Raw genomic sequence first — 17329 nt, forward strand, 5'->3', positions numbered from 1 at the left:
AAGTTAAAAAGAAATTCCCTCAGGAAATTGCAGAAAATGTGACTCACAATTATAAAACTGGGTCTCATTATCTAAAAAGTGGGTCTGTGATTTCTAATGACTTTACTCTCCAGTTGTGTTAGGATTTTTATACGAAGCGGCTTGTAGCTGTATGCGAATTCAATAACTAACTTCACCTTTCTGTTATTTTTCACTCCTAGTTTTTGTCATTATTTAATCTAATTCCTGGTAGCACTAATTCAATGCTGTTTCCTTCAGTAAGCATTTATTAAAGTCCATTGTGTATATGACACTGAGTGCCATGCTCTCTTACTTTAATTATTTGGTCAGTCCCAAATTCTTCAAACAATAATGTCAATACCGCTAATTTCTTTAGCTATATTGTCAAATTAAAAAACTATCATTCCCTTTACACCAGAAATTCTGTAAGCAATGTATTCTTGATTACTAATCATGTGTCAACGACTGCCCATTTCCCTTGATACTTCTTGCCTACCTACTATTAACCATCTAAAAGGATAGTTGCAAGATACAAACTATGCTTAGATTCAAGTATGTTTCTCCCCATAAAAGAGCATCCATGTTAATCCTAGGATATCTTACATCTCTGCTTTCTTTAGTCAACCCAAGAAGTCCAAGTCTTCCGGATCATTCAATATTGTCACATTTCTCTCCTCGTTCTTTTTGAGTATCCTCTTATTTGATTCAGGATCTGACCCCTCCCTGTCTCAACTGATCAAACTCACCATGCTCTCTGGAACTCACACTGACAAAGTAAAATCTCTTGTTGTATAGTTGCTAGGCCACCATTAACAAAGTATCATGAACTGGGTGCCTTAAACAATAAAAATTATGGGTTTGTTTTCTTTTTCAATTCTGGAGGCCAGAAGTTAAGAGATCAGGGTGTCAGCAAGGTTGGTTTCTTCTGAAGCCTCGCACCTTGGCTTATAGGTGCCCATCTTGGCCCTGTGTCTTCACGTGGCCTTCTATCTGTAACAGTCTGTGTCCAAATTTCCTTTTCTTATAAGGATACCAGTCATTGGATTAGGGCCCAACATGATGACCTCATTTTAACTTAATTACCTTTTTAAAGACCCTATCTCCAAATATAATTACATTCTGAGGTATTCGGGCTTAGGACTTCAAACTACAAATTACTGGGGGATATGATTCAGCCCATAACACCTTTATACATAATTTCTTCTCTGAGCATTTTTTTTTTTTTGCCTCTTTCTATAGCTCAAATCTAGATTTCTATTAGTCACTGCTTCTCTACAGATATTTGTTTCTTTGTTCTTAATTGTAGCTTTGGCACATAGCTGTATACCTCATATAAAACAGAGCATGGAAATGGAGTAGTTGTTTTCTTCTCATGGTTATAGCCTTGACCTTATTACCAAAACTTTAAAACCTTCAATATTGTGATTTTGCATAATATATTCTTAGAGAGCTCATTCTAGAACTCACATTTCAACAGTCTTCCACCAATAATGATTATCAATTAACCTGCTCATTTTCCCATTGTCTCTATCCTTCATCTTATTTCTTCTTACCTCAACTCAGTTCCCCTCTCTTTCTGCTTACCTGGGCAAACCTAATTCTTATAACCCAACCATTTTCTGACTGTTGATTAGAATTGGAAAAGATTAATAAGTCCGGAGGCATATTCCGTTGTGGTAACAGTGCTGCTTTAAAGTCAGGACCTTAATTTGAGTTGACCCTCATAAAGCCAGGCATTCTTACACTGTTTGGTCAATTCTCTTTTCCACTCTCTGAGTTAATGATTTTACACTTTATCTTCTCTCCTTCAATCTCCTATAATTTTTCACTCCTATTCTCACTTCACTGATGATCTTATTCAGTTTTTTTAATTGAGGAAAACAGAAGCTATTAGAAGAAAAGTATAGTGAACTGAATAATATGCCCTCTCCCTCTTCCAAAGATATTCATGTCTTAATCTCCAGAACCTGTGAATGTTACCTTATCTGGCAAAAGGCACACTGCAGATATGATCAAGTGAAGGCATCGAGGTGGGGAGATTATCCCGGATGTCCATGTGGGACCAGTGTACTCACAGGGGTCATACAAGAGGATACAGTAGGAATCAGAGTCAGACAGTAGCAGATGTCACCGTGAATGCAGGAGGCTGGAGTGGTGTGAAGAAGGACCTGTGGAACACAAGACCTCTGAGCAAGGACACTGATTGTCCCTGACCCTTCGGAAAGAAAGCAGCCCTACTGAGACCTTAATTTTAAACATCTGACCTTCAAAACGGAAAGAGAGTAAATTCCTGTCATTTAAAGCCACTAATTCTGTGGTGATTTGTTACAGCAGCAATAGGAAACTAACACAAAATCTGCTTTGGCTTTTGATTCTCAGGACTGCTCAATACCACACATCGGCCGCCCGATCCTTCTTCTCTTTTGTTTCTGTCTCTGTCCATTCCTTTCTTTGGCATAAGATTTGATCACCTACAACCCACTTCCAAGCATTTATTTCTATAATTTAACCCTCTACTTTGAAATCCACTAACCTTTCTCTAAGATCATTTCTACGGACATACAGATATGTCACAATATCACCTATTTTGAAAAGAAAATTCCATTAATTCATTTTTCCTGTTTTCTTTATACTTTTAGTCACCTACTTGGCGTCTCATTTTGACTTCTAATGGGCATTTCAAGTGTAAACTCATGTACTTAAAACCGCTCCCCTAACCTACTCATCCCCCAACTCCCTTGAATATAAGCCGATTCCCCTGTTGACCCAGTTCTGGCAAAATGCCTAGAATCAGCCTTGATTTCATACTGTCAGTGCCCACATCCGCCACTCAGCTAGTTCTTCCTGCTTTAGCTTTTCTCTTTCCACATCTCTCAGTATTTCCCACTCTTCTGGTTCCTTTAAAACACCTTAGCTTTTGAGGTAGCAGCGACTTTTCTTTCTGTCTGCTCTCCATTTCCGCATCCATCTCAAGTCTCCATTTTGGCCTCCACCTGGACCTGGGATCTGGATATACAGGATAATTTTCATCTAATTTCTTTGATTCCAGATCTGTGCATCCAAAAAAAAAAAAAATCCATGGGAGTCATTTGTAGTGTAATTACAATCAGACAGTAGAGACTAAGACTCTTTTTTGTATGACAGAGTATTAGAGATAGGACAAGAGGCTAACCACCTTCTTGTATAAATAGCCCCATTAGACTCTAAATATTTTAATGAGAATTTCCTCCTTTCTTCTTTCCTTCCTTTTTTTTGCTACTTCTCTTTCTCTGTACCTGAAATCTTCATCCAGCTTCATTCAGAGAGAAACAAAACACAGAGAACAGAGTTACTAATAACTTGGGCTTAAATGGCAACAAGAAGACAGGAACTAGAAGTGAAAGGAAAGTATTTCTTCCCGCAATAAATATTTATCAAGCTCCTACTGTATGCTAGACATTATTTTGTTGCTAGAGATAGAGTGAACGACAGAGTGCTTGTGCCTCGAATAGTTAACAAATATTAAAACAGTTCAGAAAGTGATAATATCTCTGAAGAAATGATGATATCTGGCAAAGGATGGGGTGGTGCTCTTTTGGAAAGAATCGGTAGGATGCCTTTCTGAGAAGGTGACTCGGAGATCTGAATGATGCGGAACTACCTATTCCTCAGAGGAAATACGTTGATGGGTACAAGGACCAAGTGAGGTGTGTTTCGGGAAGAGCATAAACTCACCGAGTAGAGTCCATTAAAGAGGAGAGTGGAAGGACAGAGGCCAGACCACAGATCATGATGGCTATTTTAGGCTTTGGCAAAGAGTTTGGATTTAATTCCAAGTGTGATGGGAAGCTACTAGATGGTTTTAAGGAGGAAAATTACCTGATTTACATTTTTAGTATTCATCTGGCCTCAGCATGGAGAACAAACTTTAAGAAAACACAAATGATTATAGGGAGATGCATTAGGAGGCTTATAATGACAGTTCAGTTGGAGAAGATGGTGGTTTTGTTCTAAAGTGGTTATGTTTAAATGGCAGAATGAGAAGCCTTTGTGGATTGACAAGATTATAGAGAAAGAAGAAATGAGGAAGGGAGTGCATGGAGTTTGGGAGGTGGATGTGCTCCCTGAGACCTCAGGTACGAGTTGCCACTCACAGAATAGGAACCACTTACATTTTGAGAATCCGAAGCAAGGGCAGATGTCAACATGAGAGAATGATGGAGATATTCCTTAATACACTGGAGTAATATCCGTATGAATTATAATAGTTTGAGTCCAAAGTAAATACTCTTTTTATTTCATCCTTTTGGGTTCAGAAAGTCTTTTTTTGACTATGAAATACACAGTCAGATGTTAAAGACCAATGGGTTACTTTTGTAGAACATTTGTCTGAATTGGTGAAATGCCAAACACTGGGACCCTGGTCACTGTGTTATTTTAGTCATGCTATAAATGATACATGTTCTTTTATGAGACCTCATAGGCCTCTGGAAACTTGGTTAAAATAAGTGGACTCAAATCCTATTCCAGCTTGGGCGAGAATAAAGCAGTGTTTGGCTAAATTCCCCAGAGCTGGCCTCTGGGTTAATAAACATCATCAAATAGAAGTCGAGTGGCAAGGTAGATAATAGTTCCTAGTTAGTCCCAGTTGTCAGGGTCCTGATGGGGAGAGGTGCTTTGGAAGTAAATCTATACAACTTTGACTTACCTGATCCCCCAGCATTACAGAAAAGAAAGAGAAGATTGCACAGAAGGTTATACACTATGAATCAACGGTATTTATCCCATTAATGAGATATAAATGATAAAATAAAAATGAAACAGAGGAGTGTAGCTGCAGTACCCCAGGCATTTTAGGGAATAATTTGAGGAGAGTCACTTTGTCATAGGTCAATGATTTAGCGAGCAGATAAAAGAAATGCTAAGAAATGGCATTATATTGGATTCTCAAGTTTATATCTAGTCAGCGTGGTATCCCAGAAATCTAGGAAGATATTATATATTTGGGGTTCCAGTCACTAAATACACAGCTAGAAGCCAGATATTCTTGTGGCCCGCTAGGGAGACAGCAGTTTTCAGTATTAGTTTTAAAGAATATCTTCCTATTTCTAAGGAAGATAAGCAGACAGCTCTTACTTGTCATGAGTTAAAACCATTTATTTATTTATCAGGTTGAAAGTATTTTTTTTTTCAGCATCTCCATAAGCCTTGCCACATTTCAGAGATGTTGATAGAAAAATAGACATATGGACTGTTGGCGGGTGAGGTGTGGTTGATATATGCATTTTTGGAAGCAGTTTATAAGACCATGAGAAATGATTCTTTGAGTTTTAGACCACAGTGACTTTACTGCTAACTGTTGATTGTAATATAATTCTAGGCGTACAGGCCTCTGGAATAATTTATTGAGCAGGAATTGGGTAGGAGTTTCCCTGAGCAGACATTCTTAATTCTTGTGAAACAACTAGCAATTGTTTCTGAATTTAATTTGCTAACTCCAATAAACAATAATACCTGTTCGGAAGGACTAGCGGCAGAATGATATCAGGGGAATGGTCGGAGAAAAGAAACTCAGAGTTTGCCGTAGTCACAGACAATTTGACAGCAAGCCGAGACACACTGCTCATTACACCAGCGCTAAAGTGGGCTATCCCAGACGTATTTAAGATTCTGTGGAAAGAATGCCATTTTAAGTGTCGAATAAGATGATTGCTTTACTTATGTTCCCTTATCAATGTCAGATTAGGCATAATACTGGGCGGTAATTCTTGGTAATAATAATCAGTATTTATGGTTTCTGAGGAATGAACGGAGAGAACATATGTGTGACTAGACGCACTCTCAGTCCCTGGACACCTTTCTAGTGAGGCACTGTGAGTTGTTGGGAAAGGCCAGGAGGATGATAGCCTAAAAGTGACAGCAGCCTTGCTGAGGTAACTGAAACCCTACCCTGGTATTCCTTTGTGCCAGCAGTAGATTGGCAAAGAGCCTCGTGAGTCAGTTTGGAGGTGCAGGTAGTGGTGAGTGGTGGGAATCATGCCCGTTGGGTAAAGATGTGAATCTTCTGAGATACAGGAGAGCAGCTTCGCCTTGGGAATGTCACATATTGTTCCAAATTAACAGAGTATTGTATCAAACAGTGTTCCTCAAGTAGCAGTTTGACCCACTCCCAGAAAGAGGACATTTGGCAATGCCTGGAGACATTTTTTTGTTGTCACGACTTGGATGCAAATGCTACTGGGATTTGGTAGGTAGAGGCCAGCATTGCTGTTAAATGTCCTATAATGCACGGAACAGTGTCCCCCACACCACCACCCCGCTCGACCTCCTGGACATGTCCAATATTGTCAAGGTTGAGAAACTGCTTATAAATATTACAATGTTCCATAGATTAGCTATGTTTCCACCCCACAATCTATCCCCAAAATAATAACCCCATAATAAAAGGTATGATGACGAGATGATGGAAGGGAACACATTTTAGAGGTCTTCAGGATATCTTTCTTTTTCCCCAAACGAAAAGAGTGTTTCCATCTACCACTGCAGAAAGCAGAAAACACTGCCTAACGAAAGGCAAAAAGGGGCAAGAAAGACTACAGAATGCTTCAGAATATTGCTTTGGAACTGTTCAGACAGTATCTGTGCAACATCCTAGTGCCTATGGATCATTTAACTCATTATTCTATGTGTATCTTTCTCTTAAGTATTTGATAAAATAATAAATAACTCCTTTCTCTAGGGTTGGCCTGATTTTTAGTTATTTTAAATAAGCCATGAAGCATATATTTAGGACAACAGAAAGCTAGCAACCAGTGGGCATCCTATAGTCTGGACATTGCTGAAATGTCTCCTAGATACAAGGGCTGATGGTGAGGGCAGCCAGCCATTACTCCGTTAGGTATTTTGAGGCAGTTTCAAAGTCAAGTCTCTTGTTTGTTTTTTTAATGGCAACAGTAAACAAAGTCTGTCCTACATTTAGCCAAAATATTCTCATATAAACTTTGTCAACTTCACATATTATACTCAATTATGTGATATTCATCTTAGAAAGATATATACAGATTTTCTGGGAGTTCATTTGAGAGCCAGAGTTTAATCTTATAAGTGATGTTTCATCCTTTTCCCCAGATATAGAAAAAAAAATCATTAAATATACGATATGGTTTAAGGAGCCATTGTCTTTCAAAGAATATTTTAGCCATGGATTTCGTAGACCACCAACGTAGAATTAAAAAAAGCCTCTGTTTTGAATTTTGTTTTTGTGATGAAAGTTTTTGTGGGTTTATATTGGCTGCTTTAATTCATTTATAGTAATAGAAAGGTTTTACAATATGGGGATAGTCAGTTGCTTAGAATAATAAAGGCATTAGATATTTTAGATCTTCTTCAAGAGACTGAAGATATTTATTAGAACTTTATTACATAGGCTAGAAACATTTCATAAAGAACAAAAGATCTCGATAATGTCTGAGGCCATGCATAGAGGCTCTCAAAATTGTGTCACCTGGTTTCTTAGCCCATTTGTTGATGTTTAGATGAGAGCTCTGAATTATGCTACTTCTGCTTTGAGGTAGGACAGAGGAGTGAACAGGAGTGGCATGTGGCACTCCATGTGGAGCTAAACCCAAGAAAAACACGAAGGACATTACTAGTTGGTGGATGCTTTAACTCTGAGAAGGAGCATTATGCCCTCAGGTGTGCTGTCAGGAGCTCTAGGCTTGGGAAAGCCTTCCAGTTATTGCATGTTAATAGAACATTGAAAGAGGATTGCCTATTTGATAATAGAGAAATAAGAGCCTGCCAAACCATAAGGTGCAGCTGGGCTTGGCTGTGGTGATTAGAAGAGCACATCATAGAAACTTCTGTTGTCTCGTGAGAGGTGGGGAGAAAGCGAACCCACAGAGCTGTATTCTGGACCAAAAATAAACTTTGCTTTGAACCATGGTGTGAACTGTGGGGTGATCACACACAGAGAGGGCCTCTGAGACCAAAATGTGAAGTAGTAACAATGTGGTCCCTCAAACTTTAAAATTTGCCTTATTAGGAGGAAATAAAAAGACCTAGATAGGAAAGAAGAGGCAATCCCAACTCCACCTTCCCTGGGGAGCAGAGGGAGGAGGCTGTGCATGAAATACAGTGTGGGGTCGGGCCTGAAGTAAGGGGGTAGGTCCCAGAGTGGAGATAGTGGTGGTGAGGGTTAGAGCGTAGCAGATAAATTGTCTAATGCTTGGTGTTTATGATTAGTTTGTATATTCAAAGGGTGTGGGGTGGCCAGAGATACAACTCCGTTTCTTGCTGCCTTACCATAAGATATAGACAAAGAGAGAAGATACATTTTGTAAGTAGAGATGATAAGTTCAATTTTAGCCGTATTAAATTTGATGATCCTAAAGCACATCTAAATGTAGGTGTCTGGAAGACTGTAGACAATACACCTCTGAATGTTAAGAGAAAGATGCGGGCTTCCGGTTTGCTAGAAATGGTGAGCAAAACGTTGGGGATGCTTTTCTAGAGAGAGTGCAAGAAGGAGAGTGGACCCAAAACAAAGTGCACTGATAACACCGGCCTTTTTAAAGTTCGAGCAGAAGAGAGGAAGCCGAAAATGAACCTAGAAGGGCAGTCAGAGACAAAAACCAAAAGAGGCTCCAGGATCACAAACATCTGCGAAAGAAAGAAGTTCAAGAAACAAGGAACAACTCAATAGGGTCAAATGTTACATGAAGGTCAAGTAAGGTAAAGAATAAGTGTCCCTAAATGTGAACTTCGATGGGGTAAAATGTAGAGGATTGGCAAAGGTAGAGATCAGATCACTGAATGTGAAGTGAGGAAGAGGGAGCAGTGTGCACACACAACGTCCCAGGGGCCGAAAAGGGCGGAAGAAAGTCCCTGGAGGAGAACATGGCGCTGAGGAGAATAATTTAGGTTGGGAGATAACTGGGTATGTTAAATGTTCATGAGGACTAACCAGCAGAGGTGCTATGCTGAAGGCACAAAAGAGAATGAAATATTTATTGAGAAGCAGGATAAAGGGTAGAAGTGGAGTAAATCAGTTTGCCAAATTGAGTAAAAAATAAAGCAAAAAGCTAGAATGTACAGAAAAATTTGAATTTCAGATAAACAATATTTTTAGTATAAGTATGTTCCAAATAATGCAAGGGACTTATACTTAAAAAAATTCTTATCTGAAATTTAAATTTAATTGAAAATGCTATTTTTTGTCTAGCAACCGAAGAGAGGCCAATCACAGGTAAAAGATTAGCTATATTGAGACAAGTTTTTCATTGATAAGATGTGGATTATATTTAGGTTCCATAACAAGAAGTTTTACAGTTTCTGCTAGTAACTTCTGCTTTATATGTGATGTGGGAAACAGGCCACTGGCTAGGAGAGAGGCCTGGTGGCTGTATCATAGAGTTGGGGAAATGTAGAAGGTGTAAAATAACCACTGTGAAAGAATAGGAGAAGAAATTGACTAGGAAAACATGGAATTATTTGCAGGCACATCGAGAGCTTAATTGACATTTAGAGACCTTGAATTGATAGAGGTACCAATCCATGCAGGTGAGTGCTATTAATCTGCTGAGGAGGGTCGATTGGCAAATGGAATTGCCAATACTGAGAAGAGGGTAACGGAAGTGCTGGGGCGTGTCATCTAAGCCAGGCAGTTGAGGGCAGGTAAGGGAGAGGAGGAAGTGAAGTAGAGTCGAAGGAATGAACGTGGTATGACGGTGAAAAGAAAGCAAAGTAAGGAAGTAAGAGAATCAATGAATGAGCTAAATGGAGGCTGCAACATGAGAATGTGATGTTAGATTTAGCATCTCAGGGGTGTAGGTGTTCCGGGTAATGATAAATTCCAGTCGGAACCATGGGTGGGGGGCACTAAAGAGGAGTGGAGGTGAAAGTTACTCGAGTTGCAAAAAGTAAAACCCTAAAAGATATTAGGGAATTAAAAAAAAAAGGAAGCAAAAAGTACCTCTTAGTCCTAAGGGACTATGATGCAGGTAAATGGACAACGTGTTCATTCATTAGGGCACCTAGCTGCTGTAACCGAAAAGCATCCATAACTTTGAGGTTTAAAATAAAAATTATTTATTGTATGCTCATGTAACAATTCCAGTCATCAGCTCTCCTGACTGGCTTTCCTCCAAGCAGCAATTTAGGGACCTGGGTTCCTTCTACTTAAGATTCTATTACCATTCTATCTGGTGATTCCCACGGTTTCCCTGAACTCATCTCCGCTGTAACCGGAAGGACAGGGAACAATTTTTGGAAGATTACACATGGGAAGTTTTTAATGGTCCAGAACTGGAAGCAACACTCGACACTTTTCCTACACACATTGACCAAAATGCTGATATATGGTCATACCTAATTGTGGCTGAGAGGTGGAAAAAAACGTTTTTTGATGAACAGGTAACCAGCCTCTGCCACAGGCTTCCACTTGTGAGCATATCAGAGCAAATAGTATCTTTAGAGAAAATATATTTTTACTTAAAGAAATGTGTTAAATAAAACTTCCAGTGAAACCAGAGGTGTGAGTGGGAAGGTTGGGGAAGGAGAAGCCCTGTGAGGGAAGGTTCGGAGGAAGGAAACCCGGACTATTATGGTACAAGCATGTGGAAGGCACGGATACCAGGAGGTGTTTGCCTCCTACTTGTGGATCGGAGTAACTTGGGTGTGAAGTCTGATTTGCTAACGAGGTTCTTAAAGGAATTAGTCTCTATTCTTGTTGACTTCCATACTGTTTCTAGGAACCTGGAAGACCCTGGCAGAGTTTTGGGTCAGTAGTTTTGTCTTCTGACCTTCAAAGTACTGTGGCACTGGATAGAATTTCAAAGGCTGGGCTCTGTGCCTCTGAAATACTTTTCACATACTCCACCATATAGTGCATTATTTTAAATCTTCCGTAATGTATTCTATTGCACTCTATTACAGTAAGTGTAATTTTATATAATGGCTTACAATACTGTCCTCCTTTCCCAATGTATATATCCTTTAGAAACCTCGATTATGTCGGTATATAATTTATAGTTGGTTAAATGTAACATTTGTGGCTACTTCTGTAAAAATGGACATCTAGCCCTCTCAGGGTTAGAAATCTAACTTCCTATTATAATTTTGTTCCAATGGGAAAATAAGGTGTGAGTGTCATTATTTGAAATTACAATTCCTTTTCTAGGAATTTAATTTGCAATAAATTTGAAGACTATCTTTAGAGGATAATATGGTAATAAGATGGTATTAAAAAGAAGGCAAAAATTTAACTCACTGTAAGACAGATTATTATTCGTACTTATGTTAGTTGAATGAGAGGGAAGAAATTTATCAGTTTTTTTTTTTTAAGAGGAAAGTCATACAGTATATGTAGTACCTTTTGAAATCAAATAACAACATAATCTTTTTGAGAAATTAAGAAATGTATGTAATCATGTATTCATTATCTTATCAGTCATGAGGCATTACTATACATATAATGCTGTCCACATATGAGGTTCTTTGAGCTTTTCACAATCTAGTTATAGAGGACAAAGAATGAGAGGATAATAGCAAACTATTAATCAAGAACAATTTGAAAATAAAAACAAATAAAAACTCATATCCCACAAACACCCATTTCCTAAATTTTGAATGAATAATAACTAAAACTTCATTCTCTCTAAATATATATTTATCTTCTTTATTCATTTCCTCCTCTCAATGTCTTTGCAGACTTCTTTGTCTTAATTTTACCAACTGAAATGTAATTGACCTAAATAGATTTCTGGCTGGATTTGGATCTTTCCTTCTTTGTAGTAGCTGATGTTCATAATCTGTATATTGCCTTCTCCACATATTATGATTCCATAAATACTTTTTAAAGAATGTAAGCAAAATATTTAATGAGGGGGAAAAGCCATGCCTATGTCTTCAGTAAAATCTACACTTTGATTAGCCCCGTGGATTTTTTTTTTAATGTCATTTAAAAAGGACTAATGGAAAAGAAAGTGAATGGAAAAATAGAGATTACATACAGTACAAGGATAGTTATATATTGAATTACTCATACATTAAAAGAATAAAATGAATACTCTTCTTGTAAGACATAGATAGAAAGTCCAGTCTTAAAAAAAAAAAAAAATGGAGCAAGCTGAGGCTGATCCTCTGCCTCTTTTCAATTGACTTTAAACCAGTACAAATTAGAATAATTAGAAGTTAAGGAGCTAAAGCCCCTTCTTATGTGATTTGCAGTACACATACTATTGTCAGAGAACCACATAAACAGCTGAGGAAGCACATCCACTACGTTGGAAGGCCACAAGAATCGGAACGGCCTGGGAACAATAAATCACTAAGCAGAGCTAAGGCAGCAAGAAGTGAAGGGAAGGATGCAGGATGTCATTGATACTGAAACACCAACACTGGGAGGGAGAGAGAGAGAAATTAAAACAACATGATTATAAATAAACTTAAATCTAGGACATCCTTGATGTATCATAAATTGAGTTGATAAAAGAATATGCTTTGGATTCATATAGATCTGAATGGTAATTTCTATTTCCCTAAGCGTATATATGGTACTGGATAGAATTTTGTTTCTAAATATTTTAAAGCAGGACTTCTGAAAGTTTTTCATCTGAGTGCTATTAATGTAGATGAAAAAGAACTTTCTAGGAGAAAATAAGTAGAGTCATGAGCATCCCACTGCTAGAAATTTTTTTTAAAAGCTTCCGTTTTATCTCTTAAACTCATCAGAAGCATTGAGGAAAATTTTAGTCTTTTCTTGATAATAGGTAAAGTTGCCAAATGTAGCTAGCAGCATGTTTTTGAGAAGTTATTAATAAAAAATATACCTTGATAAACTCAGTTATTTCAACTTCTCTTACCTTCAGTTTATCAACAAAATGAGATAATAATCCATCTCTTCTCACACAGACTATACCATGTGAGAGTTATAAAAAGAGCCAAACAAGATAAATGTTATTCAAGGCAGAATTTCAGTATATACTGCAGCTATGAATACCTACATTTATTCTACACATATATATATTATATATCACAAATAAAATTAACTCATGTATAATTATAACCTTAACGAGCTTGACAAAATTACTAAAATTTAATAGACTGAGAAAGTTCATGCTGCAGAATGTTTTTCATATAAATTTTCCCAGGTTAGCTAAAAACAAAAACAAAAACAACAACAAAGTTAGGGTGTATATTTAAGTGCTTATTTGGAATCATATGCACTTAATTTGAATAATAATGTAATCGTTTATGAGCCATGTGACTTTAGGCAAAATATTTAACCCTCTAAACCTTGATTTCCTCACTGTTAGAGTAGAATTATAAACAATCTATGTCAGTCTCTTTCTTTGCTCCCAACACATGGTAAATATTCAGTAAATGTAAACTTTTATTACAGTTGAGAAATCACAGATCACAGTAAAAGCATGAAATGAAAGAACGTATTTAGTCCTGGTTAATTTATTCCTTTTTTTATTATTATTATTGTGGTAAACACACACACACACACACACACACAGAAACACACCATCTTAGCCATTTTTAACTGCACAGTACAGTAGTGTTAACTACATGTCTATCGTTATGAGACAGATCCCTGTAACTTTTTCATGTTGCAAAACTGAAACACTATTCCTTGAAACGTCTCCTGTTCTCCTAACTCCCACTGAGCTAGTGGCAACCACCATCCTGCTTTTTGTTTCTAAGAGTTTGACTACTTTAGATATCTCATATAAGTGGAATTATGCAATATTTATCTTTTGTGACTGGGTTTATTTCACTTAGCATAATATCATCAAGGTTCATCTACCTTTTATCACATGACAGGCTTTCCTTTTTTAAGCTGAATAATATTGTATGTGTATTCCACATTTTCTCCATTCGTCAGTAGACATTTAGATTACTTCTGTCTCTTGACTGTTGTGAATAATACTTCAGTGAACATTGGTGTGAAAATATTACTTTGAGGTATTGATTTCATTTTCTTTGGAAATATACCCAGAAGAGGGATTGCTAGATCATATGCTCGTTCTTGTTTTAAAATTTTGCAGAGCCTGCATACTGTTTTCCATAGTGGCTGAACCATTTTACACTCCCATTCACAGTACACAAGTGTTCCAATTTCTCTACACTTGTTGCTTTTGTTTTGTTCTATTTTTTGTTGTTTTTTGACAGCAGTTATTCTAACAAGTGTAGTGTTAACTTATTGTGGTTCACATTTCCTTAGTGATTAGCGATGTTGAGTATCATTTTAGATACTCATAGGCTATTCGTATACCCTCTCTGGAAAAATATCTATCAATCCCTTGCCCATTTTTGTCATTTTGTTTTTTGGTTGTTTGGTGGTTGTTGTTAAGTTGTAGAAATTCTTTGTATATTTTGGATATTAAGCCTTGTCATGAATCTGTCAAATTAACACTTGTAAAGTGGAGCACAGGGTACCAGATTGTGGACCATATTTCTAGAACAGACTGCAAGAGATGCTGAAATAGAGGAGTTTATTATTGGAAAATACCTGACAGGCAAAGTGCAGACAGAGAAAAAGTGATAGGACTTGGGAGCACCTGCCTTCATTAGGGTGTGTGGATGGAGTAGTTAGAGGTTTCTGGGCTAAGGTAGAATTGTTCAATTTAAACAGAAAGTGCAGTTCTGGCAAGTCCATTGGTGGGAGGCAGGGGAGACCATCTCTCACAAGGGTTGTCAGGGAAGTCGTATCAGGAACTTGCATTTTCTTGGGACTGTGAGGGCTGCTCTCGAGGCAGTGCACTTGCATGAGGGCTCTAGTGTCAGTTTAATGTCCTCGAGGCTGCTTGGTCAAACCAAAGAGAGAACAAGGCAACAATACCAAGGGGTAATGTAGCTAAACTCTTCACAACCCCTTGCAGATATATGGTTTACAAATATTTTCTCCCATTCCATAGCTCGCCTTTTCATTCTGTTGAATGTTTTCTTTATTGTGTAAAACATTTTTAGTTTGAGGTTGTCTCACTTTTCTACTTCAGCTATTTGTTGCCTGTGCTTTTGGTGTCATATTCAAGAAATCATTGCCAAATCCAATGTTGTAGAGATTTTCTTCTATGTTTTCTTTTAGGAGTTTTATAGTTTCAGGCCTAATGTGTAGATCTTTATTTTGAGTTAAATTGTGTATATGGTGTAAGGTAAGTGTCTGACTTAATTCTTTTGCTTGTGGATATTCAGTTTTCCTAACACTGTTTGTTAAGGAAATGGTTCTTTTTTTTTCATTGAGTCACCTTGATACCCTTGTTCAGAATCATTTGACTACATATATAAGGATTTATTTCTGGTCTTTCTATTCTGTTCCATTGGGCTCTATATCTGTCTTTTTTGCCAATACCCTAGTGTTTTGATTACTGTTTTTATAATGTTCTGAAATCAGGACGTGTGAGGCTTCCAGCTTTGTTTTTCTTTCTGTGGATTGTTTTGGCTATTTGGATACTTTGATATTCCATGTAAATTTCAGAATTTTCTTTTCCATTTCTGCAAAAAATGTCACTGGGATTTTGTTAGCAGTTACATTGACTCTGTTGACTGCTTTGGTAGTATGGGCATTTTAGCAATATTAAGTTTTCCAATCTATGGACACTAAAATTCCATTTATTCTTAGTTCAAGATTTTCATTACAAATGAGATTCATCAGCCCAGAAAAGATTTTAGATCAACTGGGGAAAAATAATGCACATATTTTATATTAAGCTTAGAAACTTTCTTTGCCTTTTACATATCGTCTCAAAATATGATTGTCACTTTACTCAGAAAGTAGACTTGTGTGATGTATCATGATTCTCTTTCTTTGTCCTGAGTATTCTTTCTAATAGATCTGTACTTGTCAACCCAGCAGATAATCTCAACTCCTTTCTCCCTGCTGATATAGCTGAAATCCCATCACAAAGGTTGAAAGACTGGCTGCTCACTTTCTCAGCATCCCTTGAAGCAAGAGCTCTAGTAAGTTATTCAGCCTTAACCAATAAGGTACAAAAGGTGAAAATTCTAGGAAAGTTTTCTTCCTCTATAAAATACCCACCAAAAGAATTCCCTTGCCCTTCCTTCCAACTTTTAAATGTTTCTTTATGAAGATGTGATTCTTGGAGCTCTGCAGCTTTTTCCCAAAGAACTCTAACATCATTGCATTGTTAAATTAGCCAGATCTACAGTCGTACAACTCCAGGCTTCCTGCTAAGTGAACTTCGTTGATGCATCTCTTTGCTTTAAGTACACCAAGTTGGCAAAAATATTCTAATTGATATAGTTCTACTATCTGATTGTTAGCATAACGTAGTGCTTAGAAAATGGGGTCTCTGTGATCTTGAGCAAGTTTCCTAACCCTTATGTACCTCAGTTTTCTTATTCATAAAATGTGGATAATAATTATATTTACCTTATAGACGTGTTACAAGGATAAGTGAAACAAAGTGCACGAAGCACTGAAACTGGCATGCATAAAGGGCTGAACAAACAAGAGCCGAGCTGGTGTCATCTTTATTCTCTGTGTTGTCCATCCTCCTTCCCCTTCTCCTTAAGATAATTTTCTATTCTATCTTCCATTTCTCTTTGCCAGTTCCCTCTCAAACCTACATCAGTTAGTCTTTCATTCCCTCTACTCCATATCAAAATCACCAGGGACCTTCACATTGCTAAACCTAATGGTCAATTCTTGGTCTCATTTTATTTGACATAGCAGCAGCATTAGATGGTAAATCAACCCCTTTTTCTAAAATGCTTTCTTCATTTGGCTTCTGGATCATTAAACCACTCTATTTTTCTGCTACTTCTTCAAATGTTTCTTTGATTTGTTCTTTATCACTCTCTAAACCTCCTCTCTTACCTCCCAACCTCCGGTTCCCCCCTCAAAAAAACAAACAAACAAACAAACAAAAAACAACAAAAAAAAACTACTTCTCTTATAGCCATCCTCATTTCGTAAATGGAAGCTCCATAGTCTAGATCTCAAAATAAAAATTTCTAGATTCAGCCTAGACTTCTTACTTTAAAATTCTGCACTCCAGGGGTCCCCAACCAGTACTGGTCCTGGCCCGTTAGGAACTGGGTCACACAGCAGGAAATGAGTGTCGAACAAGTAAGGAAAGCTTCATCTGTATTTGCAACTGCTTCAATCAATCATCATTTCATGCCTAATTATTAGAATAGCTTCCTCTGCCTTTACCCTACTATTGTCTATTCTCAACAGAGTGGCCAAAGTGATCTTATTGACATGTGAAGTGACAGTGTCACACTTATGCTCAAAATATTCTAATTTTCCTACTGCTAATCAGAATTAAAACCAAAGTTCTTAAGAATAATCCGTATAATATATACCCAATAGCCTCCC

This window comes from Rousettus aegyptiacus, unplaced genomic scaffold, assembly GCF_014176215.1.
Source record: "Rousettus aegyptiacus isolate mRouAeg1 unplaced genomic scaffold, mRouAeg1.p scaffold_m13_p_11, whole genome shotgun sequence".
NCBI lineage: Eukaryota > Metazoa > Chordata > Mammalia > Chiroptera > Pteropodidae > Rousettus > Rousettus aegyptiacus.